Source organism: Meriones unguiculatus, chromosome 18 (assembly GCF_030254825.1).
Source record: "Meriones unguiculatus strain TT.TT164.6M chromosome 18, Bangor_MerUng_6.1, whole genome shotgun sequence".
In the NCBI taxonomy this organism is placed as follows: domain Eukaryota; kingdom Metazoa; phylum Chordata; class Mammalia; order Rodentia; family Muridae; genus Meriones; species Meriones unguiculatus.
In genome coordinates this window covers 35050383-35075121 of record NC_083365.1, presented here as the reverse complement: position 1 = coordinate 35075121, position 24739 = coordinate 35050383, and the positions used below count along the sequence as shown (strand labels likewise).

Sequence of the window (24739 nt, the reverse complement as noted above, 5' to 3'; positions counted from 1 at the left end):
TTAGAACCACAGCACTGTAAAACTTAATTACAGACAACAAAAGTGTGTCTGTTTCGATCCTTTCATTTTCTAAGGGAGGAAACCAAGGCTCACAGAGGCTGTAGGTTTGACAGTCCGCTGAGAGGCAGGCAGTTGGTGAACAAGGTCGGGACCAGAGCTCAAGTGTCTTTTCTTTACCTTTTAAACTCCCCCCCCTCAACGGTGACCTTTAGCTGGTGAGAGACTGTTCTTTGTTACAGAAAGGTAAGTGGAATAATTCCTTCTAATTTCTCCCTCGATGTTATTTAAATATGATATTTTCAAGCATTATATTCATATCACAGTTTCTCTTTTGGAGATGTTTAAAAGATTGTCTTGCCGTGGGTCTGAGAACTACAGCGCACTTCAGAATCCTACCATGGAGAGAGCTTTGCCTAGTAATCCACCCACTAGAAAACAGCTCATCTTCTCACTAGAATGCTTTCGTGTCCTGTGAATGCATGTGATATTATGCGTTTGCACCTTGGAAGGCTGAGGATCACTAAGGTCTATCAAACTATTCAAGTATCTAGTGTATTACTAAGCAAAAGGTTTGCCTAAATCCAAAGTCTGACAGAAACAGTGGTTGGTGCTATAGCCAATAGATAGTCTCCGATCAGAATGCAGGCACTCGGAATAGTCTCTGCTCACTACCTTCCTGTATCCTTATGCTGTCCTTAATTATAGTCGCATACTTATTTGCAGCCATTGCTTAAGGGAGACACTGCTTCATGCCACATAGCACTTACAATATCCTTTAACCAATCGACAGTTTCTGATGTGTGTTTTAAACAAACACATATTCCACACGTAAGAGAGCAAATTACTTGTGAATTGAACCCAGAAACATCAAGGTTTATATCTAATGCAAAAGTGGCCAAGGAGAGAAAGAAGCAAGGATGGAACACCTGAATTAGATAAAATAAAAAGACCTTGGTGGGAATTCTGAAATAAAAGCATGCAACTGCCTCCCATTTGTCAGTGGCCTTGATACTTCCATGCCACCTCTGTGTAAGTGACTAAATGTCACTGATTATGGCAATTTGTTTTCTTGACATTGAAACAGCTAAATTATGATCCTGGTGAAATTATAGTAGGTGAGTATGTGAGTCATTAATTAAAATCCTGATGAGGACAAGGGTTGTGTCACATGAGAAGTTCAAACTGAAAATCATATTTTAAATATTATGATAATGAAGTCACAAAGAGCACAATTTAAATAATCATTGAAATTATTTCTGGGTAATTTAATCTAAGTGCCAAAAATTAATTTATCTGAGTGGGCATTTTATTTTCTATTTTTAGATAAAACTAAGACTGCAAGTATTAACTGATATTAAAAAAAAAAAACTCCCAGCTACTGTAGATATCAGTATAGAAGCTCCTCAAAACAAAACCAAACAAAAATAATTCTACTATATGACCCACTCCTGGGTACCGACCTTTATGTCAACATATCACAGAGATACTGAATTCACATCAATGTTTATTGCAGCGCTGCTCACAATAGCTGCTTAAGAACCAAATATTGGTCCAGTAACAGAGGATGGGAAAGGAAAATAAAGCATATATATACAATGGGGCTTTTTCCGGTCATAATAAGAGATGGAGCTATGCTATTTGCTGAAAGATGATCATAACTAGAGATTTATGTTTAGCAAATTGAGCTAGTCTCAGAAAGTCAAATATAATGTTTGCTTTCTCTCTCATATTTGTTTATACTATCAATATTTTATATGGATACATAAAATTATTTAGGGCTACATCACATGACAGTAGCAATGCAACTGTCTCTAGAACAACAGGGACCAAGAAAAGTGTGGAGAGAGGGAAGGGTAGGGGGTACAAAGAAAATATACTCAATGTACAAAATATTATATAAAAATGTCCTTACGTATTATTGTTTTTCATGTTTTTCACGTTGACTCAGGTTCATTCACTTTCATTTTTAATTTAACACAATTGTTGACATTTATGGGCTGCAGAATGATCTTTCAGCACAGGTATACTGCTATTTGTCTTGTTTCTGGGAGAAAATATCCAATAAAAGAATTTAAGGAAGGGTTTATTGTGGCGCAGGGCTTCAGGATACCGTTCATCCTGGTGGGGTCATCATGGTAGCCTGAGCAAGAGGCCACTGGACACATTGTATGTGCAGTCAGGAAGCAGAGAGACACAGTGAAGGACATTCCTGTTCACAGTTTCTCCTTTTCCTTAGTCTGGTGTCTCTGTCCACAGCATGGTGCATCCCACCCACAGTAAAAGTAGGTTTTCCCACCTCAGTTAATCCAGACTAGACAAATTGTTATAGGTATGTCAAGAGGCTAACCTGGTGGTTTAGCTTCTTTAGGTCTGTGGATTGTAGTAAGGTTCTCCTGTGCTATATGGCTAAAATCCGCTTATAAGTGAGTATATACCATGTGTGTCTTTCTGGTTCTAGGTTACCTCACTCAGGATGATCTTTTCTAGTTCCATCTACTTGCCTGCAAATTTCATGATTTCCTTTTAATAGCTGAGTAGAATTCCATTGTGTAAATGTACCACAATTTCTTTATCCATTCTTCAGTTGAAGGACATATAGTTGTTTCCAGATTCTGGCTAATATGAAGAAACCCGCCGGTGTGAACAGAGTTGAGCAAATGTCCCTGTTGTATGGTGGTGCACTTTTTGGTCTATGCCCAGAAGTGGTATAGCTGGGTCTTGGGGCCACACTATTCTCAATTGTCTGAGAAAGCACCAGATTTATTTCCACAGACGTTGTACAAGTTTGCACTCCCACCAGCAATGGAGGAATGTTTTCCTTTCTCCACATTCTTGCCAGCATATGCTGTCACTTTAGTTTTTGATCTTAGCCGTTCTGATGGGTGCAAGATGGAATCTCTGAGTTGTTTTGAGTTGAGTTGCATTTCCCTGATGACTAAGGATGGTGAGCATTCCTTTAAATGTTTCTCCACCATTTGATTTTTTTCTGTTAAGAATTCTGTCTATTTCTGTACCCCATTTTTAATTGGATTACTTGATTTGCTGCTGATTAACTTCTTGAGTTCTTTATATATTCTGGATATTAGCCCTCTGTCAGATATAGGGTTGATGAAATCCTATCCCTTTTGTTCTGATGACAGTGCTCTTTGCTTTACAAAAGCTTTTCAGTTTCATGAGGTCCCATTTATTGATTGTTGATCTTAGAGCCTATGCTGTTGGTGTTCTGTTCAGGAAGTTGTCTCCTGTGCCAATGAGTTCAAGACTCTTCCTTACATTTTCTTCTAGTAGAGTTAGGGTGTCTGGTTTTATGTTAAGGTCTTTGATCCACTTGGACTTTAGTTTTTGTGCAGGGTGATAAATATGGATATATTTGCATTTTTCTACATCTAGACATCCAATTATATCAGCACCATTTGTTGAAGAGGCTATCTTTTTTTTTTCCATTGTAGGGTTTTGTCTCCTTTGTCAAAAATCAAGTGTCCATAGGTGAATGGGTTTATTTCTGGGTCTTTGATTCAATTCCATTGATTCACCAGTTTGTTTCTATGCCAATACCATGCTGTTTTTTATTTTATTACTGTTGTTCTATAGTACATCTTGAGATCAGGGATTGAGATACCTCTAGAAGATCTTTTATTGTAGAGGATTGTTATAATTATTCTGGGTTAATTGTTTTTCATATGAAATTGAGAATTTTTTGTTCAAGTTCTGTAAAGAATTGTGTTGATATTTTGATGGGTATTGCATTGAATCTGTAGATTGCTTTTGGTATGATGGCCATTTTTAATATGTTGATCCTATGGATCCATGAGCATGGGAGATATTTCCATCTTCTGATATCTTCAATTTTTTCTCTTCAGAGACTGGAAGTTTATTTTATGTTCCATGCAAGTCTTTCACTTGCTTGGCTAGAGTCACACCAAGATACAAGGATAACACTAAGGAGGATGCTTAATTCTCATTCAAAAGCACAAACAGAATAGATCCAGAAGCAGTTGAAGAGAGAGAAGATGATGGGAGCCTACCATAGATGTCCTGTGAAAGACTCCACCGAGCAGGGGATTGAAGCAGATGCTAATACTCACAGCCAAACTCTGGGCAGAGCATAGAGTCATAGGGAAGAATGGGGAAATAGAAGGACCTGGAGTGGACAGAAGCTCCTTAAGAAGACCAACAAAGACAATAAATTTGGGCCCACGGGAGCTTGCAGAGAGGGATGCACCAGCCAAGAATTATGCATGAAGAGGACCCAGACTTTGTGGGCTCCCTAGTAAGGGCTGTTTCTGACATGGACTCTGTTGCCTGCTGCTCTTTGATCACTTCCCCTTTGTGAGGTGTCCTTGCCAGGCCACAGAGGAAGAGGATTCAGGCAGCCCCAATGGGGCTTGATAGGATGGGGTCAGATGGTAAGAAAGAAGGACTTCTCCTTTCTGAGGACTACAGGAGAGGGATAGGGGAAGAAGAGAGAGGGAGGATGGGACTGGGAGGAGATGAGGGAGGGGGATACAATTGGAATGTAAAGTGAATAAATTATAAAAAATAATTTAAATTAAAAATATAAAAAGACAGAAGATAGATAGATAGATAAATAGAATAGATAGATTGATTGACTTACCTAATTTTTCACAATCATGCTCAGAAACCCATCTTCTAGGACTTTCTTTTAAGTTGACAATAATTAGCAATTACCACATGTATATTATGTACCATTATATACCATCTCAGGGTATTTAACACATTCATCACCAGACAGTTCTCTGTGTAGGAAGCACTTCAAATCCTTTTGCCTAAGAATTTGGAAAGATACAATTATTTATTGTCAGTCATAATCATCCTACTATTTCCTAGAATTTTAGAAGCTATTCCTCTTGTACAAATTGCACCCTTGGGCCAACTAACCATTCCTTCCCATTTTCCATGTCGGGTGTGAGCTCCTGGTGAGTAGTAATTGTGCCTGACCTCTGAGGTCAGCTATGTGAGCATCCACTTCTAAGTAAGAATACATGCAATTGGTCTTCCTGTGTCTAGCTTTTTTCACTTTACATAGCATCCTCCAGGTTCATCCACCTCTTGATAATGACAGAAACTTCTGCTTTGTTGTTCTCTAGCACTGCTGAATACAGTTCTTCATAACTGGGTTCCCTGAGCTTCATAAGCCTTACAGCTGACAGCAACTGATCAGTATTCAGCAATAATTTCTAATGGATCTGATATAGGTGTGAGTTACTTACTTGGTCTACAGAATTCATTTCTTGCTTTTCAAAATCTTTACACTATCATCATTTAATTTCAAAAACCAGATCATTGCATATCCCTCAATCTGGTTTCTAACTCTTTCTTAATTGATTGGCTCTTAATTCACTAGCGCTCAACCTCCACGGCTGTTTTTTAAATCATAAAAATAAAATACTGCTGAAAAATGTTCATGAAGCTAGGCAATGATGTATCTTGGAGAAATTTCATTATTCATCCATCTCAAAAATTTGAAGATGCACTGTTTAATTATGTGTATACATATATAGACATGTATGTATTTACAAGGAGAGTGGTATACATTGCCCTCTGTGACATAATGCATATCTGAAAAATCGGATAGGCCAACAGCAAAATGACAGTGACTTATGCCATTTAATCTGTTCTTTTTAGTAGTTTTGTATTTTCTACCATGTATTATAACTACTTTAGCAGTTATTCTGATACTAAGTATTTACTTTTGTTTTGTATTTGTTACTATGTTGTTTTATAATATCTTAATTACTATCCATTAGCTCCTATGCATGTAGAGGCCAAGACTGTAGAGGTCAAAATTGTCTTCCTCAATTTCTTGCCACCTTGTTTCTTTAAGACAGACTCCTCCTCTGAATCTAATGTTTGCCAATTTAACTAAACAGGCTGATCACTGTAGTAGTCTGGGGCTCAGTTCCTTTCCCTGGTTGTGCAGCAAGCACTTCACCAGCTGAGCCAGCTCCCCTGCCCATAAAGTTCATGTTCCTTGGTTGCCAAACTTCACTTCATATCAGTATTATTTCTTGTATATTTTCTTCTCCATGTTCCACCAACTCATGTGTAGCAACAGATCTGCATATAGGAAATGGATGATGATGAACTTATGTACTTTCTGCAGCTTCCCAACAGGCAAATGTGTTTAAAACCAGACAAACTGGTTTGGGGTCTGTCTATGTAGTTGTATGAAAAGCATTTTCCTCCTCCTGCTACATTCTTTTTGTTTTTTTTTTTTCTGTTCTTGAATTTATTACAGGAAGTTGACTGGCAGGTGCTGTGTGAAACTTCCAACGATTACTAGGTGGTGGCACAAGCAAAGTCAGGGGTTAAAGGAACATTCAGGGTTTCTGCAGGCAAGGTTCAAAGAGCCTCAGATGCCTTCCCTGGGAAGCAGCCAAGCCAACAAGTTGCTAGGCAGATGACATTCCTCACCAACAGGCTCTGGGCACCAAGTTCACAGACAACTGCACACACTCGGGGTAGGGGAAGACTGGAGCAGACTGACGCTGTGCGGAGAGAGGAACAGCCTGGTCCCATCCACCTCTCCCCTCTGCTGTGCTGGGCTAGACTCACTGCTGTGACACAGTACCTGGTGAAGAAGTGTGTGCTTTCTTTACGGGATACTTGCCAACACTCCTGATGCCCAATTATTTGAAGATACTTCATTTTCAAAATGGGTCACAACATAAACTTTTGGCCCATTCTGCCTAAGTACAAGCTACAGAGGCTTGCTCAGCAGCTCAGGGGCACTTGTTAGTATCATGTCTAAAAACGTGAATAAAAATCCATACAAAGCAAATATTCAGAGTTTCCATGGGAACATGGGTAAGCCTTCCATACTGCATTGGTGCCAACGCTACTCCTACAAAGGCAGTCCAAAACTAGCAGTAATTAAGTTAAAAGGTCCCCCAAATCCCTTAACTCAAGCTAAACTTGCAGGTAAGAACTGCAAGAACGGCATCAACACATTGATACTAGCGGAAGCACAGGTGACGGCCCATCCTGCTCTCCGGCAGAGCATAAGACATGGGCAGAGCACCGACATTCTGCTCCTTCACTCTTGGTGGGAAACCACGGTTCTGGATCTGCTTCATGAGAGGTCACATTAGCTGTGACATTACATAGCAGATGGCCGGCAGCCATTGGAAGTAGAAGCAGCAGCGTGCGGGTTCTCCAAGAGCATCCAGCCCAGTTGCCCACATGCATTTCAGGCCTGTTACAGCGCTTGATGATCCAATCAAAACCATCACATTTTGGTCCCCAGATGCTGGATGAGTGATGCTTCTCCTCTGGCTTGTGTCTCTTCTGCAGCAGGGCCTTCACCTGTGCATGATCAAAGAATGCAGTTAAATGATCCACACACCCCATCGTTCCCATCATACCTGAAGGTTTGCTCATTTGGTTCATCTTCATCTTCAGAGCCAGTCTGCTACTTCCATAGGGTTTTTGTTTTGTTTTGTTTTGTTTTTTTTTGGCAATGATATTGACTGTGAGTGTGAAAACTGATGAGACACAGTATCTGCCTGGCTCAGCTATGATTCTCACTCCAGAGTCTGATGGGAAATACTTGTCCAGAGCTGGGTTGTTAACACTGGTGATCTCTTCCAATTTAAGCTTGGCATCCTCAGATCCAGGAAAGACACCACCAATATCAAACAGATACAAGCTGAAATCAACTTCTGTTCCCATGTCAAAGACACAGTGGGCATCTGACATGGCTTGCACAAAGTCCTCAGGATCAGCCACTGCCCAATGACACCAATGACATCAATATTTAGCTCTTTCACTTGTTCCAAGAAAAGCCTGATGGTTTTGAGTGTGGCACCAAACTTAACACTAAGGCGACAAAATGCTTTGGAACCTTCAGTGGCAATCCACAAAACCAACTCTGCCTTTGGGTGTGCTCTGGCGACTTTCATCAACTCTGTTTTACTGTCTTAAGTCATTACCTAGACTCCATTACTTGCAGCCTACTTGATTTGAGACACTTGTTTACAAGGATTTGCATAAATAATCCTCAGTGGAGGCACCCCAAGCCTCAACTGTGTTTCAGTCTTGCTTGCACAGTCAAATCCTGTCCTAATGGCGGCTAGGGTGTTCATTACGGCTCTGCTGTCATTACACTTGACTGCATGAAAGGGAGTGACACAAGCAAGAGCTTTTAGCCATCTTAGATGCTTCTTTAGAACGTCTCCAAGGTCCATGCCATAAAAAGCATCTTTCTCGTCAGAGGAAGAAACTTCATTAATAGCTTTTGGTCCAGGATGTCCTTGGCAAGAAAGCCTTCATTGAGGACACGGCAGTCAATATCTTCCTTAGTAAAGCTGTTCGTGGTTCTCTATGTGCCTACAGAAAACTTAGAGATGGAATGAAATTATTGCCAGCTCTTCACAAGGCAAGTTATACAGGAACTGTGAACATTGTCTTCTTGGAGCAGTGGAAACATTCTCACAGCGCATGCGCACTGCTGGCCTATCCCATGGAGACAGAATCCCCGGAACTCTGAAGAACGCTGGCCGCCTGCCTCTGCCCCATCAGCTGCCTCTTCTGATTTTTCTTCCGCGCATTAAAACTATGTTTACAGTTACTCAAATACTATTTACTTTTGTTTTCTATTTGTTATGTCATTTTATAATTTCCTAACTGCTATTAATTAACTCCTATATAACCAACACTTTAGCTTCCATATGTACCTCCTATAATTTAATACAGTTTTAACCTGATTTAGGTGCTAAATTTGACGCAGAGTTCCCATTTACATCTAAATAAAGATCTTTAGGACAAAAATATCTGTATTTATTATCCCTTTCCTAAGACTGGTTTCCAGAAATAGGATTTGTTAGCAAAAGGCAGAAGGAGTTCACCTTAACTCTATTTTCTGAGGTATCCTTGATAGTTTTCCCCTTTGGTGTTCTTTTAAAAGTTACTTGGTTCTCCATGGTTGAAAATGAATTGTGGATAAAATAGTGATTAGTAGCAACCACTGATTTCTAATTGACTTTCTCTGTACCTGGGGAAAAAAAAAGTTTAGAATTCCCATGGGATCCATGACAGAAGAAGGGATGGGCCGAAGACCGGTGTTCAGAAGGGTGTTTCAAGGACAGCCACTGCAAATGTCACCACTGACCACCTCAGCACAAAACAGCTCACAAGAAGGCACACACTCAACACCACATTCTTTCCCTGTGACATTATCATTCACACATTCTGGTACCTAGAGTTATGTGGACCATGAAACAGAACAAATCAATACCACATCCATGTAACTGCAGCTTAAAAACACTTTTTTTTTAATGTTGTAAATGACCATGAAGAAATCACATTAGTTTGCCTACATCAAAGAGATGCCCCCCTTGCATTTTGGCTATACTTTGGCAGATGAAGGCCATGAACTTTGTGGGGTTTTTTTGTTTGTTTGTTTTTGGTTTTTTGTTTTGTTTTGTTTTGTTTTTTTTTTGGCCCTGAACAGTACTGCCAAAACAAAAGATATGACATAGTTCTACTATAGAGAGATTTGTGTCCTGTTTTCCCTTCTATATCTGTCTCATGGGTTAAAAACCAGGTCTAAGAGATAGATGTTAAACCATATGGTATCACAAAATGACAGAATCTTTAGAAACAACTATACCTGGTCTTTCACATTCTGCTTATGGACCAGACACAAGTAGTTTATTTAATTCTTGTGAGTCTTTTCTTTCTTGTAAGTGAACCAAGAGGATAGTGTTTTCCAGTATTGCACTGAAATTTTTGTAACTAAGACATCCAAGTCTTTAACCCTTTAAATCAATGGCGCCTTTGGTTTTAGGTCTAAAATTCTGTTCCACCACACCTATCCTCCACCCCCCACATCAAAAGACCATCTCTAAATTATTTCTTGGAGTTCCTGGCAGCTCTTCTGCCTACATTTTACTCATCCCTTCAACAAATATTGATCAAGGTCTTAACCATCTGCCAGGCATTGGAAATCAATAAACAAGACAAATAAGGTACTTGCTGCTGGGGTTCATTCTTACTGAGCGAGAAGACGAAGAAACAATGTAAGCTGTTTGTGAAATGATGAATATTAAAAATGGAAAAGTGGATTTGGGCAGAAAATGGAGAATGGGCAGTGCGAACCTGAGGCCTCTCTAGAGAAGGATGCCCCTTGAGCCATATGCTTCATCCCTGCTTCTGTCCATGGCTTTTAGGGAGGGTATCAATGGTCTGTGGTGAGAAAGAATTGACAGTACAGTACAATGTGATTATCCTTTGTCTTTCAGTCTCACTTTGCACTCAGCTGAGCTATATTACTAGGGTCCCCAAATAAAATCTTTCACTCTTTTGTGAAACCAGAGTCTTCATATTTTCTCTCTTTCTATTTCAAGACAATCAAAATATTCACTCTGATCTGTTCCTTCTTTTAACCTTCCTCTTCCTGACTTCAGTGTTCCCTTTTCTTCTTCAAAAGCAATTCCTTGCTTCTCACATCCAAACTCCTCCTTGTTTGTACTGTATATACTAAATAAACATGCTGATTTTCCAGGTTCATGTTGGTGCAAGGCCCAGCCAACCCAAGGTGCTCTCTCTCTCTCTCTCTCTCTCTCTCTCTCTCTCTCGGGTCATGGGGGCGGGATACGTGTATGTGTGTCTATCCTTTCTTTATTTTCCCCTTAATCCAGTCATGCTAACACTAAAGCTATGCAGATTTTGGTACCTAGGGCTGCAACTGGCTTTCCTACCAAGTAGCGATGAGATCCCAAGCACGCTGTTTAATGCTTCTGGTTGATGTAAAAGAAACAGGATAAGACTCCACCTCTTAGGCCCTTTCACAAGGATCCAACATGGATTCTCACTGGCTAACAAGGAATAAAGAAGAGCTGTGGCTTAGTGGTGGGGCACTTGCCTAGCATGCATGAAATCCTAGATTCTGTCTTCAGCACTGTGAGAGAAAGAGAAAGTGGGGGGGAGAGAAGGAGAAGAGCTTGTTGTTTGAATCCTGAGTAGTAGGAAGTCCTATGTGAACTATTGCTATGGTGACCAGGCCTTGATATATTACAGGACTTCTAATATTTTAACAACTTTCAAAGGCAAGGAAAACAGTCAATTAAAATCCAGTTGAAAATAAGAAAACCTGCCTCAGGGAAATTTGCAAAAACATTTTTTGTTGGGGGTGGGGAGTAGCATGTTATTTGATTTACTCCCAGTTCAAAACAATTTGAATTCTTTCTCAAAGGCCTGGGGACCTCAGGGGGCAGCCAACTAGACTGCAATAAGTCAGCGACTAAATCTCAATCTTTAATGAAGCTCATTTGCTCATGTCCCAGAGAAGCTGGCAGCACTCTGCTTGGTAATTTAATTGCTTTCTTTCTTCACCATTTAAGTCCTGCTTTACAGGTGGAGACACGAGAATCACCTTGCACCTTAAACGATGTTCAAAGGGTAGGCAACTTCATCTACATAACCTGGGAACCTAAAGGCATGGATCATCTCAGGAGTCTCCGTCATATACAACCAATCCTTGGAGGCTGCTGTGGCTGGGTTGCCTCAGTAACCAGACTGCCCGGAGCTGTTTTCAAATTGTAAAACCCATAAAGTACAATTTATTGCACTTTGCTGTATTTTACTAGAGTTAGAGGGTTCAGATAAAATTTACTGGATAGTTGTAAAGCTCCATTGATAGGAAAATGAACTGTTTTCACAGGCACTCACACCGGGACGTTTTGACCACTGTAGTGAATCCAGGCCTTGCCAGAAGGCTTCCCCACTGTTTGAGTTTAATTGAGGACAGGTAAATATAACAACTGTAGCTTCTCAGTCCTAGGCCAACGCATGGAGAGCTAATCTGACCAGTTTGTTACCCAGGGGCCCCAAACAATAGCTTCTGCTCACCCTCACTGGCCAACACTGAATACTTTCCCATTCTTTCTATTCTGAAAGACAGGTGCTGAGAAACACAGTCTCTCTAAGATACTGCTCACTGCGGACACACAAAGATGGACTGTGTGACACCTGGAAGCTGAAATGGGCAGGTCAGTTGATAGGGCTTCTGATTTCGCTTCAAGTTACACTGGTGATCAGAACTCATCATGTTAAATAAAGAAACTATGGGGAGCTAAGGAAAGAACTATTTCTCTGAGGATGGTGAAAGAAGTAGAAAGAGAGGGAACAGGGAAAGGAGGGAGGCAAAGGTAGAAAAGAATAAAGGGCTTAGAGGAAGAAGGCAGGGAAGAAAAAAATGGAAGAATGGAAGAAAGAGAGGAAGACAGTATTCTAAGAAGGAACCTAATTGTATTTATTTTGTGAACTACTTTCCCTTAACAACCATGCTGGGCAGTAAGCACTCCCGACAAAGGTCAGCCTATGTGTTTCTGATAAGGCCATGTTGCCAAAAGGGTAGGATGGCCCACTAGCAGCATGCAAACATATTTTAGGTGAGATGCTGTGGACTCGTTTTCTTGCATGTGATTTATTTTTACACAGTGCAGAGAAATGCTGGCATGCATTCAGAGCAGTACCAAAAGAATTTGCTCTAAAAGATTAAATTGGAATTGGTGAAGAAGCCAATTCCGAGGGAGAAATTATCTATGACATAACAGCAAAATTCACAGAGTGGTCATACGATTACTGACCACTGGCAAACATTACCTTAGAGAAACCATAAACATCTGGAAAAAATGGAATTATGTTGTCTTTCATTCTCCCCTGATCACTATGCTTCATGAGGTAGGGACAATGCTCCATGCTCTCTTGGAAGGGATGAGTTCTTACTTTGCTCTGCCATCACCCCTGGGATCAACTCTGCTCACACTGAAATGGATACAGAGGTGAAGTTTGCCCTTTTCGTACCAGGCCCTCAAACATTGTCCGTACATTCTTCTTCCTTCTCTGCATTTAGTGGCACGCTGTAGAGGCTCTAGCCTGGGCTTATCATCCCCTCAGTAACAACAGCATAAGTGAACTTAACAATGCCACAGGGCCAGCTGATACTCATGCAGAAAGGCTGTGAATTAAGATGTCGTAGAGAAAAATGGAGACGTAATTGAAACAAAAAGTGGAGAGGTAAAATGACTTACTGGTGACCCTTAGCTCTTGCCAAGGCCGGAATTGTAATGCTGGAGATGTAAGGCCAAGACCAGCGTGCAGTCCCATTAAATTCAGGGATGAGAAGCAATGGGTAAGTTAAGAGAGTATGCAAAGATGTTACTGGTAACCATGGTGGGCCTTGGGCCAGGGACACAGCTCCACTTTGCCTCCTGGAGCATCCTGAGTTGTTCTTTCCAGAGACTTCTACTCAGAGGACTCATGGACTCTTGACTATGCTTCAGAAAACTGCAGGACAAGTCAGAGTGAAGTAGAGTGGATTTTATTGTGGAGAAACTTCACATAGATTTAGGCATGAGGGTCATGGGAGAAATGGGTGTTCAAGGACATCCTAACAGCCATACAGATGTGGGCTTCTCAAGATGGAACTTCCCTTAAGTCTCTTTACAAAAGCCGGTAGACAGGATTACAATTTCGGTGGCTTCCGAAGTCATGTCTTAAAGGGCTGTCAAAGAACTTAACAGCCTGGTTCTCTATAGCCAAGAAGGAAAAGTGTCAGGTCATGGCGGTTGCTGGTGAAGTGAAGGTGTTTATACCGAGAACAGAGTTTATAATCTTGTGTGTGAGATTCTCAGAAACTTTCAGGTTTACATCTAGAAAAGGTGCAGGAAGATCCAGGAAAGCCAGAACTCATATATATTCTGGTCTTAAGCACGACTCTGCCCGACTTTCACACATGCATTTGAAAACATCTCGGTGTGAGAGGAATTCTGTGTCTGCAACCATCACAGCACACGTTGTCAGTTGATGACTGTTTGACTCTCAGCTGGCAAGAGACTCCTAACTCTAGAAGACCTTTTCTCTTCCCCTGCTCCCTTAATTTTCTCTGTTTTTCTATTGTCTCACTTCAATATTGGTTTCTAGCCAGCATTCTAGTGAGGCAAAGTATTTTAATGCTAACTATGATTTAAAAACAAAAATCTGACTTCTTGTTAAAAATAGCACTTCCCATTTATATAATTGGGGTTCACAATGATCTCTGTCTCTATTTTAATGACCAGACTTAGCCATGGGGCTGACTTGTGCCCTTCTTAGTGCCCTAGGGAGAAATGCCATAGTGTTGAAAACATGGAATATCATCCCTACCTCATCAAGTACGGCAATCAAAGAACAAAGGATGACAAACCAAACACAATGTAATCCCATTTCTCCTAGAAATCAGAAAATGCACATCAGAAGAGGCCAGGTCCCAGAAGAAAGATGTGGCCTGAGCTGAGGATATAGCCTAGTGGATAAGGAGCCTGCCTGGCATGCACATAGGACTTGCCAGGATTTCTTGTGCCAAACAAAGCAGGCATGGTGGCACAAGCCTGTAATCCCAGTCCCTGGGAGCTAGGGGCAAGAGGATCAGTTGTTCCTGGTCACATTCAGCTACATAGTAAAAATCAAGGCCGTTCAAATACAGGAAACAGTGTCTCAAAAAACAATAAACAAAGCCACATCTAGAAATCACTGGCACAAAGAAAACTGTACAATGTGAAAACAATGACAAAATATGTAATGAGAAACTAGGGAGTCACAGGAGAGAGAGAGAACAATGATGGCCTTTCTGAGATTTGGTCCTGTTTAAAAAGATGGAGGTACTGAGACAAGAGCTCTCCCTGAAAATGAAGGGCTCCTCTTTAGAGTCAATGCAATTCAGTCACAAAACAATCCCTTTAATATCCATTAAGTCTACATCACTGGGCTAGGTTCAGTGAGATTCTGCATATAGGATTCCTAAACACTCTCCCGCTCTACCCAGCAAGAACATCCTTCCACTACATGCGTGATAATAAAGGAGCAGAAGAGAGAAAAGTGTGCCCAGTCAATTTCAAAAATGGTTCTGCCTCTGCACCCTTTGAGACTGCTATACACAGGAGAACACTATGATCAAATGGATTAAATGAGTTTCATCAAGCAGGCAGGCAAATCAGTGAAACCTTTTCCACTGAATTGCCCTGTTGCTTATGAGGTTTTGTTCATTTTACAAACACACACACACACACACACACACACACACACCACTTCCTAAATCAACTGTGCTGGCAAAATGTCCTCCATCTTATTGTTTTTCTCAGTTTTAAGTTAGACTTGTTTTGTCGTATTGAAACTAAAAAGAAAAACAAATGCCTTTTAAGATATAAGGACCACATAATTGCATGGAAATTAGACTGGACCTTATAAGACATTGAATCCCAAATTCCTATTTTTCAGGTGTGGGAAATGAAGCATAGGGAAAACAATAGACTTATACAGATAGTTGTTGGCTGAACCAGACCTGGAATAAGGATCCTGGCCCTTTTCCTACTGTATCATACATCCTCACCTATAGGCTCCCCACAGAGCCACAGCCAGCCTCTTGGCAAATAGGAATTTTAAAAGCTTTCCTTCTGTATAGAATAACTTGCCATCGCTTTGGCCACATTGGGTCCCTTAATTTAAGGCCAGAACTTGAAACAAAGTTGGACAAAGGCTACTACTAGCTGGTAAATCCAGGACTCTACAAATTCTAGTGTTGTTTCCTTAATACCAGAAAATCTTTCTGGATTTTTATGCAGGAGGGTCCTGATGAGAAGGATGGACGCTTGAGAGAATCACAGAAGATCAATATCATTTTCTTGCTTTAATTCCTGAGCAGTAAAATTGTATCATTCCTCGTATGTACCCTCCATAATCACTTTAGTGATAAACTAAGGCAGTGACAATTCTTGGGCATCCATTATTACACGGTGAAAGCTACCTTGAATCACGTAGTGTTGGATAAAAGGGGAAATGGCCAGAGAAATTCACTCCTGGGCTGAGAAATTATATGTCAAGCTGTAGCCTAAAGTGAATTTTTATAGCTAAGTTATAAACCTGTGAAAATACTGAGACACTTAACTGCAGCTGGCATCTTTACGATTAGATCAAGAGAAATACCACCTTTAGAAACTGCCAGATTCTCTCTGGCTTTGGTGCAGCTGCGTGGGACACATTGGGGAAACCAAGAAAGGAAGCTGTGCAGAAAGAAGAGCCTCACACACTTCATGCCATCTCCTGCACGAGGGAAAGAACTGTTGGGACCAGAGGAACAATGAGGATGGGAGAGAAAGGTGGAAAACAAGGGAACAATAAAGTCAGGTCACAAAACCATGTGACTATCATAACGAATCTTTATTCAAGCTATTTAGCATTGTTGGAGAATCAACGAATCTATGAATGCATGACATAAATTAATTTCTGTTTAAAGAGAGGCAGAGAAAATGCTCTTTATGATCATAACATGCCAACTGGTGACTTTAGAGGGAAAAAAAGATAGATGTGGGGGGAAAACAAAACAGCATTTGGTGACGATTACAGCAACAACTGATTCAGGTGAAAACTCCGTGTATTGCCTGGAAATAATGGATGAAAGTTAAATGAGAAATCAAATATTTATACATTTTCAAAGTAGTTCCATTGAAAGACTTGTAAATAACAAAGGGAAAAATGGTAACCTCCCAGAGAGAGTAGAACTTAGAGATGCAAATGTGATTAACAGTGGTGATACAAACAGGCTTATCACTCCAAAGACACAACACCGCTTCAGAGCTAATTCTGTTCCCAAAGGTTTGAACCTGAACGACATCATTAAAACACACCAGGCCAACCTTAGCCAAAGGACATTCACCACGCAACTCACTGGTTGGTGCTCTTCAGAGAGATTAGGAATGTTAAAGGAAAAGGGGAGAAGGGATGAATTTCATTATTTTAAACTCTATTTTGATGTTGTGTGGACAGATAGGGCAGCTAAAGGATCCTAGATAGGACCTTCAAAGGAGATTAATAAAATATGATCCACGAACTTGGTAAAAGGTGCATGTGGTTTATAGATGAGCTAACGACATCCTATTGATTAGGACTTCTTGAACATGATAACTTTACTGGGGTTATCAAAAGGAACATTCTTGATTTCACAGTTTAGTGGATAGAGGCTATTGTGGGTGCCACTAGTTTTCAAAATAGTTCTAAAAAAGTTAAGCTCATGGAGAAAGAGATAACAGAGAGAGGGGGAGAGAGAAATATAATAAAGTGGGAGGGAGAGAGGGAAGGAAAGCTGGGGATGGGTAAAACAAACATGATGTTAATTAAGTCAGCCATTTACAGAATCCACTGAAGAGTGGAAGAGACTTTTTTACAGTATTCATTCAGCACTTATATAAATCCAAAATGATCCCCAGACTAAAATATCACAAAAGAGAAGGCGTGAATGCAATAAATGATCATTGCATATGAAAGTTAAAGATACAAGTATTAGATTTAAGTAACCACAAAGGAGAAAATAACACATCACAAAGGGAAGACTAAATGAAGGAAAGAGATACATCTGCTTTTTGGATGTACATCTGGATTTTGTGTACTTAAAAGCATCTTTCAGTGAGATGGCTCTGCTGGCAAAGCTCTTGTTATCAAGACTGAGGACCTTAGTTCAATTCCCAGGACCCACAGAGTGGAAAGAAAGAACTGATTCTAGCAAGTTGTGCTCTGACATCCATGCACATGCTGTGGTGCAGGCACACACCAAATCAATACATGTAAAAAAATCTATAAAGAAAAGGCATATTTTTAGGTTTTTACAAATGGGATTCAGGGTCTAAGAACTCCCTGAGCTAACCTGTAACACACTATAAGCAAGCATATGAATTTCTCCTGGGGAAATATTTCCTAACTCTGTAGATCTGAAAATGTGACCAACCTCCCTCTACCTCCCTCCTACAGCCTCGGAGTATAAGAGCCAGAGTCTTAAATACGTGCCACTATATTTATTTGTGGCTGAATTTCCCAGAACTATGTCAGGGCTCCTCAGTATTCCCTCTCTTCTTCAAAGGTTCTGAGGAAGAGGAAAAAATGTTTATTCTATTCATAACAGAATAGGACCCAGTGGAGCCTGTCCTTGACCTCCATAGTGCCAGTACGCAAGAGCCATTGGCAAGTCGCTGTTCCTTTAGAATATGACAGTCTAATCCACGTCAAACGCAGGAAATTATCAGAATCCTGGCATTTCCCAACTTTCTGTCCCTATAACAAGACATCTGTGAGGGCTTTCAAGAGGAGAACTCTATTTTGATCCCCAGTCATAGACATTTTAGATCATGACTTGGGACCACATGCTTTGAGCCTGTTGCAAGGCAGCACATCAGGGAGCAGGGGCCAAACAAAGCTCTTTACTGTGTGGCCAGAACAAGAGAGAGAAAGAGATTAGGTTCTGACAATTCTCCTGGAGAGAACATCTCCAAGGACCTAAGACCTCCTGCCAGGCTCCACCTCTGAAAATGTTTACCAGGCACTAATAACACCACTCTGGGGACAGAGCCTTTACCACCCAGGACACTAAGGGACACTTAACTATTTAAACGATAGCAGTGCTCAGAGAATAAAATGTTGTGCTTCAGAGGGCAGGAAGGCAACCTGCAAAGGGCTACCTTTGTCACCTGCCTGTTGCTGTGGCAGAGCTGCCATGTAGAGGCTGCTGAGAAGAACTAATATCCAGGCAATATGAGGCTGTCCACCTCTAGGCAGTTTCTATGGTATTCTGGACACTGCAGTGCTATAGAGACTTCTGGGCAAATAGGGAAACAATCCTGAAATAGTGACCATGGCCTCCCAGAGACCTCTGGAATTGGACAGAGGCCTACTGTGTCGACTTATACTAAAATCTCAAAACAGAGTGAGGAATATCAGTTTTGATTCAGTTAATTTCATACTTTGTCTTCTGTTTTTCTTTCTGAACAACTTTCTTTTTTTTTCTTTTCATTAATTTATTTATGTATCAATTTACAGCCCGATCGCAGAATCCTTTTCCCCTCCCAGGTCCACCCTCACACTCCTTCCCGTTTTCCCTTCCCCTTCTCCTGAGGGAAGTGAAACACTCATCTCCCCCCGGCCCCAACCATGGGTACCAACACACTCTGGTGCATCAAGTCCCAGCAAGACTAAGAGCATCCTCTCCCCTTGAGACCAGAGAAGAGAACTCAGCTATGGGAAAGGCACCCAAAGGCAGGCAACAGAGTCCGAGTCAACCCCTGCTGAAATTATTAGGTAATCCAAAGAACAAGCTACATATCTGCTACATATGTGGGGGGGCATCTAGGTCCAGCCTATGCAAGCTTTTGGTTGGTGCTTCAGTCTCTGTGAGGTTAGTTGACCCTGTAGGTCTTCTTGTGGTGCCCTTGATCCCTCTGACTCTCTCAGTTCTTCCCCCCACTTTTCCAGGGAACCCACTGGGTTCCACCTATTGCGTGTCTGTGGGTTTCTGCATCTGTTTCCATCAGCTGCTGGATGAAGCCTTTCAGAAGATCTGTAAGCATAGCACAGTACAATTTATAGTGTCATGGATTGGCTCTTTCCCATGGGATGGGTCTCAGGTTGGGCCAGTCATTGGTTGTCCATTCCCTCAATCTCTGCTAGATCTTTATCCCTAAACTTCTTGTAGGAGGGACAAATTTTGGGTCTAAGGTTTTTATGGGTGTGTTAGTGTCCCTCTTCCTCTATTTGAAGTCCCACCTTGCTACAGGAGGAACTTCTGCAAAAAGTCTCAAGTAGGATCACCTGGGAGCCCCCCTATCCCAGAGATACCCCCCACCAATTTCTGTTCTCTTTCCCAATACTTTTTCCCCTCCACTCTCCACAAACCCGGTCTCCACCCCTATTCCCCTGTCCACCCTCTCTCCCATCCAGTTCTCTCCTTCCATCTACTTCAGAGGTCTATTTTATTTCTCCTTCTGAGTGAAATCCAAGCATCTGCCCTTAAGCTCTCCTTGTTACTTGTCTTTTTTAGGTCTTTAGATTGTAGCATGGTTATCCTATACATTATGGCTAATATTCCCTTATAAGTGAATATATTTCATGTGTGTCTTTCTGGATCTGGGTTATCTCAATCAGGATAATATATTCTAGTTCCATCCATTTGCCTTCAAATTTCATTATGTCCTTGTTTTTCACAGATAAGTAGTATTCTACTGTGTAAATGTAGCACATTTTCTTTATCCATTCTTCACTTGAGGTACAACTAGGTTGTTTCCAGTTTCTGGCTATTATGAATAAAGCTGCTATGAACATAGTTGAGCAAGTGTCCCTGTGGTATGGTTACACATCATTTAGGCATATGCTCAGGAGTGTTATAGCTGGGTCTTGAGGCAGAACTATTGCTAATTTTTTGAGAAACCACCAGATTGATTTGCACAGTGGTTGTTCAAGTTTTTACTCCCACCAGCAGTGGAGGAGGGTTCCCCTTCCTCGCCAGCATATGCTGTCACTTCAGTTTTTGATCTTATCCATTCTGGTGGCATAAGACAGAAGAAGGAAAGATCTCCCATGCTCATGCTCATGGATTGGTAGGATTAACATAGTGACAATGGCCATCCTGCCAAAAAAAAATGTACAGATTCAATATAACAACACAATTCTTTACAGAAATTAAAAGAACAATTCTAATTTCATATGGAAAAACAAAAAAGTCAGAATTACTAAAATGATCCTGTACAACAACAGATCATCTGGAGGTATCTCTATCCCTGATCTCAAGCTGTACTACAGAGCAATAGTAATAAAAACTGGTAATGACATAAAAACAGAATGGTGGATCAATGGAATTGAATAGAAGACCCAGAAATGAACGCACACACCTACAGGTACTTGCTTTTTGACAAAGAAGCCAAAACCATACAATGGAAAAAAGACAGCATCTTCAACAAATGGTGTGGGTCTAACTGGATGTCTACATGTAGTAAAATGCAAATAGATCCATACTTATCACCCTGCACAAAACTCAAGTTCAAGTGGATCAAAGACCTCAACATAAAAACAGACACACTCAAGTGGGGAAGGCTTTGAACTCATTGGCACAGGAGACAACTTCCTGAACAGAACACCAACAGCACAGGCGCTAAGATCAACAATCAATAAATGGGGCCCCATGAAACTGAAAAGCTTCTGTAAAGCAAAAGACACTGGCATCAGAACAAAACAACAGCCTATAGACTGGGAAAGGATCTTCACCAACCCTATATCTGACAGAGGTCTAATATCTGGAATATATAAAGAACTCAAAAAGTTAAACAGCAACAAAGCAAGTAATCCAATTAAAAAATGGGATACAGAACTAAACAGAGAATTCTCAATAGAAGAATATTGAATAAAAGAGAAACTCTTAAAGAAATGGTAAATGTCCTTAGTCATCAGGGAAATGCAAATCAAAACGACCCTGAGATTTGACCTTACGCCCATCAGAATGACTAAGATCAAAAACTCAAGTGACAACACATGCTGGAGAGGATATAGAGAAAGGGAAGCCTCCCCCATTGCTGGTAGGAATGTAAACTTTTACAACAACTTTGGAAATCAGTTTGGTGCTTTAGGAATAATGCCACCTCAAGATCCAGCTATTCCACTCCTAGGCATATATTCAAAAGATGCTCAAGTATGCGACATGGACATTTGCTCAACCATGTTCATAGCAGCTTTATTTGTAATAGCCAGAATCTGGAAACAACCCAGATGTCCCTCAGTGGAGGAATGGATACAGAAATTGTAGTATTTTTACACAACTGAATACTACTCAGCAATTAAAAACAAGGAAATCATGAAATTTGCAAGCAGATTGTGGGAACTAGAAAAGATCTTTCTGAGTGAGGTACACCAGAAGCAGAAAGACACAAATGGTATATGCTCACTTATAAGTGGATATTAGATATATAATATAGGATAAACATACTAAAATCTGTACACCTAAAGAGGCTAAGCAAGAAGGAGGATCCGGGGTAAGATGATCAATCCTCATTCAGAAAGGCAAATGGGACAGACATCAGAAGAAGGAGAAAAGGGAACAAGACAGGAGCCTACCACAGAGGGCCTCTGAAAGATTCTACCCCACAGGGTAACAAAACATATGCTGAGACTCATAGCCAACATTTGGGCAGAGTGCAGGGCATCTTATGAAAGAAGTAGGAAATAATAAGACCTGGAGAGGATAGGAGCTCCACATGGAGAACAACAGAACCAAAAAATCTGGGCACAGGGATCTTTTCTGAGACTAATACTCCAACCAAGAACCATGCATGGAAATAAGCTAGAAGCCTTGCACAGATGTAGCCCATGGCAGCTCAGTGTCCAACTGGGTTCCCTAGTAAAGGGAGCAGGGATTGTCTCTGACATGAATTCAGTGGCTGGTGCTTTGATCACGTCTTCCTGAGTGGGGAGTAGCCTTATCAGGCCTCAGAGGAAGACAATGCAGCCATTCCTGATGAGATCTGATAGGCTGGGGTCAGATGGAAAGGGAGGAGGACCTCCCCTACCAGTGGACTTTGGGGAGAGGCATGGGAGGGGAAGTAGGGAGGGTAGGATTGAGTGGGAACAGGGAGGGTGCTACAGCTGGGATACAAAGTGAATAAATTGTAATAAATTTTTAAAAATTAAATAAATTTTTTAAAAGAGAAAAAAGATGCCTTGACCTGATTAAAAACAAAAACAATCAAACAAACAGAAACAACCCAGGATAGTTAAAACAATCCTGTACAGTAAAAGAGCTTTTGGAAGTATCACAATCCCTGATTTCAAGCTTTACTACAGAGTAATAATAATAAAACCCACATGGTATTGGGTCATCAGTGGAATTGAGTCAAAGACCCAGAAATAAACCCATAGTTTTTGTATCCTTCCTCATGTTTTTTAGAGCTTTAGAAACAGAATTTTATTATTTGTCCTGAGTAATCTATGCCTTAAATTACAGTATGGTTCACTCCAAATTGATTTGTAAATGTTTCAGGCAGGACAGCTTTTCTTTTAGAATTTTGTCTATTGAATGTGCACTGCAGTTAAATCCTTCCTCCTTTTAACACATTAGATTTTTTTCCAAAAATGTTTAATTATTTTTGAAATTTGATTTTTGAAATGCAATACTATTTCATCACATGGATTAAACCTCGCAATATTGTGAAACTCATATTTGGTCTTTTGGCCCACTTCCTGACACAAAGCTCCAAGAATTCTTGGAATCTCTAGCGTAATATGAGTGCCATCTGTATGCTAATGACAGGGTTGGTGGCTAGGGATCTTCCATAGCTTCATGATGAGGGCTGGTTGCTGGGAAGACCAAGGCATGGTTAGAGGCTTGAGATTTTCATTTTCCAAAGAAGTGGCAAGACCCAAAGATTAGACTGATCACTGACGGTCAATGATAGAATCAATCATGCATGCCACAAAGCCTCCATAGCAACCTAAGAGCCTGGTGTTCAGGTGAGCTTTGGGGTGGCTGCCCACATGCTGGTTCCCAGAAGGTAGCTTACCTGAAGAAAGCTGGGAGAAAGCTTCCCATCCTTCCCCACACCCCGTGTGTGTGGGGAACTAATATTTAATCACACCCTCTATGACATCCTCTTTAACAAATGAGCAGACACAAATAAAGTGTTTTTCTGCCTGAGTTCTGTGAGTTCTGTGAGTTATTCTCAAGGTGGAATGTCTGACTCATTGTTGGTCCCATTAAAACATAGGTGACAATGACAGCTTGCTGCTTGCAAGGGGTGTCTGTCTGAAAAGGGGAAGCTCTCTTGTGGGATTCAGCAAGCAATCAAAACGTGGGGTCTAAGGATAAGTACAGGAAGACAGAGTCAGAACTGAACTGGCTTAGAGGATTCCCAGGATTTGTGCCCTAGAAAACTGGTTGGTGTATGGAGAAAATCCCCACTCATACATGTCCACACAGGGTCTCAGAGTTAGAGGGAGAAGGGGTGAACTTTAGGTTTTTCTTTGTTTCCAAAAAAAAATTTTGGGAGGTTGTTATTTAACCTGAGCTCTAATGAATGTGTTTCTATGTAAAGAAGAGGCAGTTTTTCTATTGTAAAAAAATAATACCACAATGAATTCCCAATAAAATTATTATAAGTCAAAATTTCCTGAACCTGCAATATTTTATTTATAGTACAAGGAAGGAAAAGGTTAACGCCTTGACATGAATGCCAAATTGCTTCCCAAAATTACAGTAGCACATTTTCTTTCCATACACGTTATTTCAGAATCTGTTTCACTGAATGCTTTCTACCGTGAAGTAGGGTATTTTTTTAATTACTGATTTGGAGGGTGAAACTTTCTTTTTATTATGTTTTAATATGCATTTAGTTTGATACTAGTAAAAGGAAGAATTTTCATATGTCCATTCACCATTTGGTTTCTCTTCCTTCCTTCATCTTTCCTTTCTTCCTTTCCTTCTTTTCTTCCCTTCTTTCTGTTTCTTTCCTCTCATAAATTGTTAATAACTTTTATAGTTGGCTTTTTACTTTTAAAACAACCTTATCTTGAGTTTTTCTTGGTTATTATGTTAATATTGTTAATTATGTTAATAATGTACACTCAGTTTTTTGTTATTGTTTTTCTTTTAATTAATTAGTACTTTTATAAATTACAATTTATTCACTTTTTATCCCATCTGTAGCCCCTTCTCTCATCCTCTCCCAATCCCATCCTCCCTCTCTCATTTCCTCCCATGATCCTCCCCAAGTCCACTGATAGGAAAGGTCCTCCTCCCTTTCCATCTGACCCTAGCTTATCAGGTCTCATCAGGACTGGATGCATTGTCCTCCTCTGTGGCCTGGTAAGGCTGCTTCTCCCTCAAAGGGAGGTGATCAAAGAGCCAGCCACTGAGTTCATGTCAGAGACAGTTCCT

At 40.7% G+C, this 24739-nt stretch overlaps 1 long non-coding RNA gene and 1 pseudogene across 1 annotated transcript in view; both read right to left on the bottom strand.

Annotated features, from left to right (window-relative positions):
• The window catches only part of LOC132648993 (uncharacterized), a 90966-nt gene that overhangs the window by 39844 nt on the left and 26383 nt on the right, over nt 1-24739 (bottom strand). The window lies entirely within an intron of this gene.
• LOC110566765 (ornithine decarboxylase-like) lies at nt 6926-8942 on the bottom strand (annotated as a pseudogene).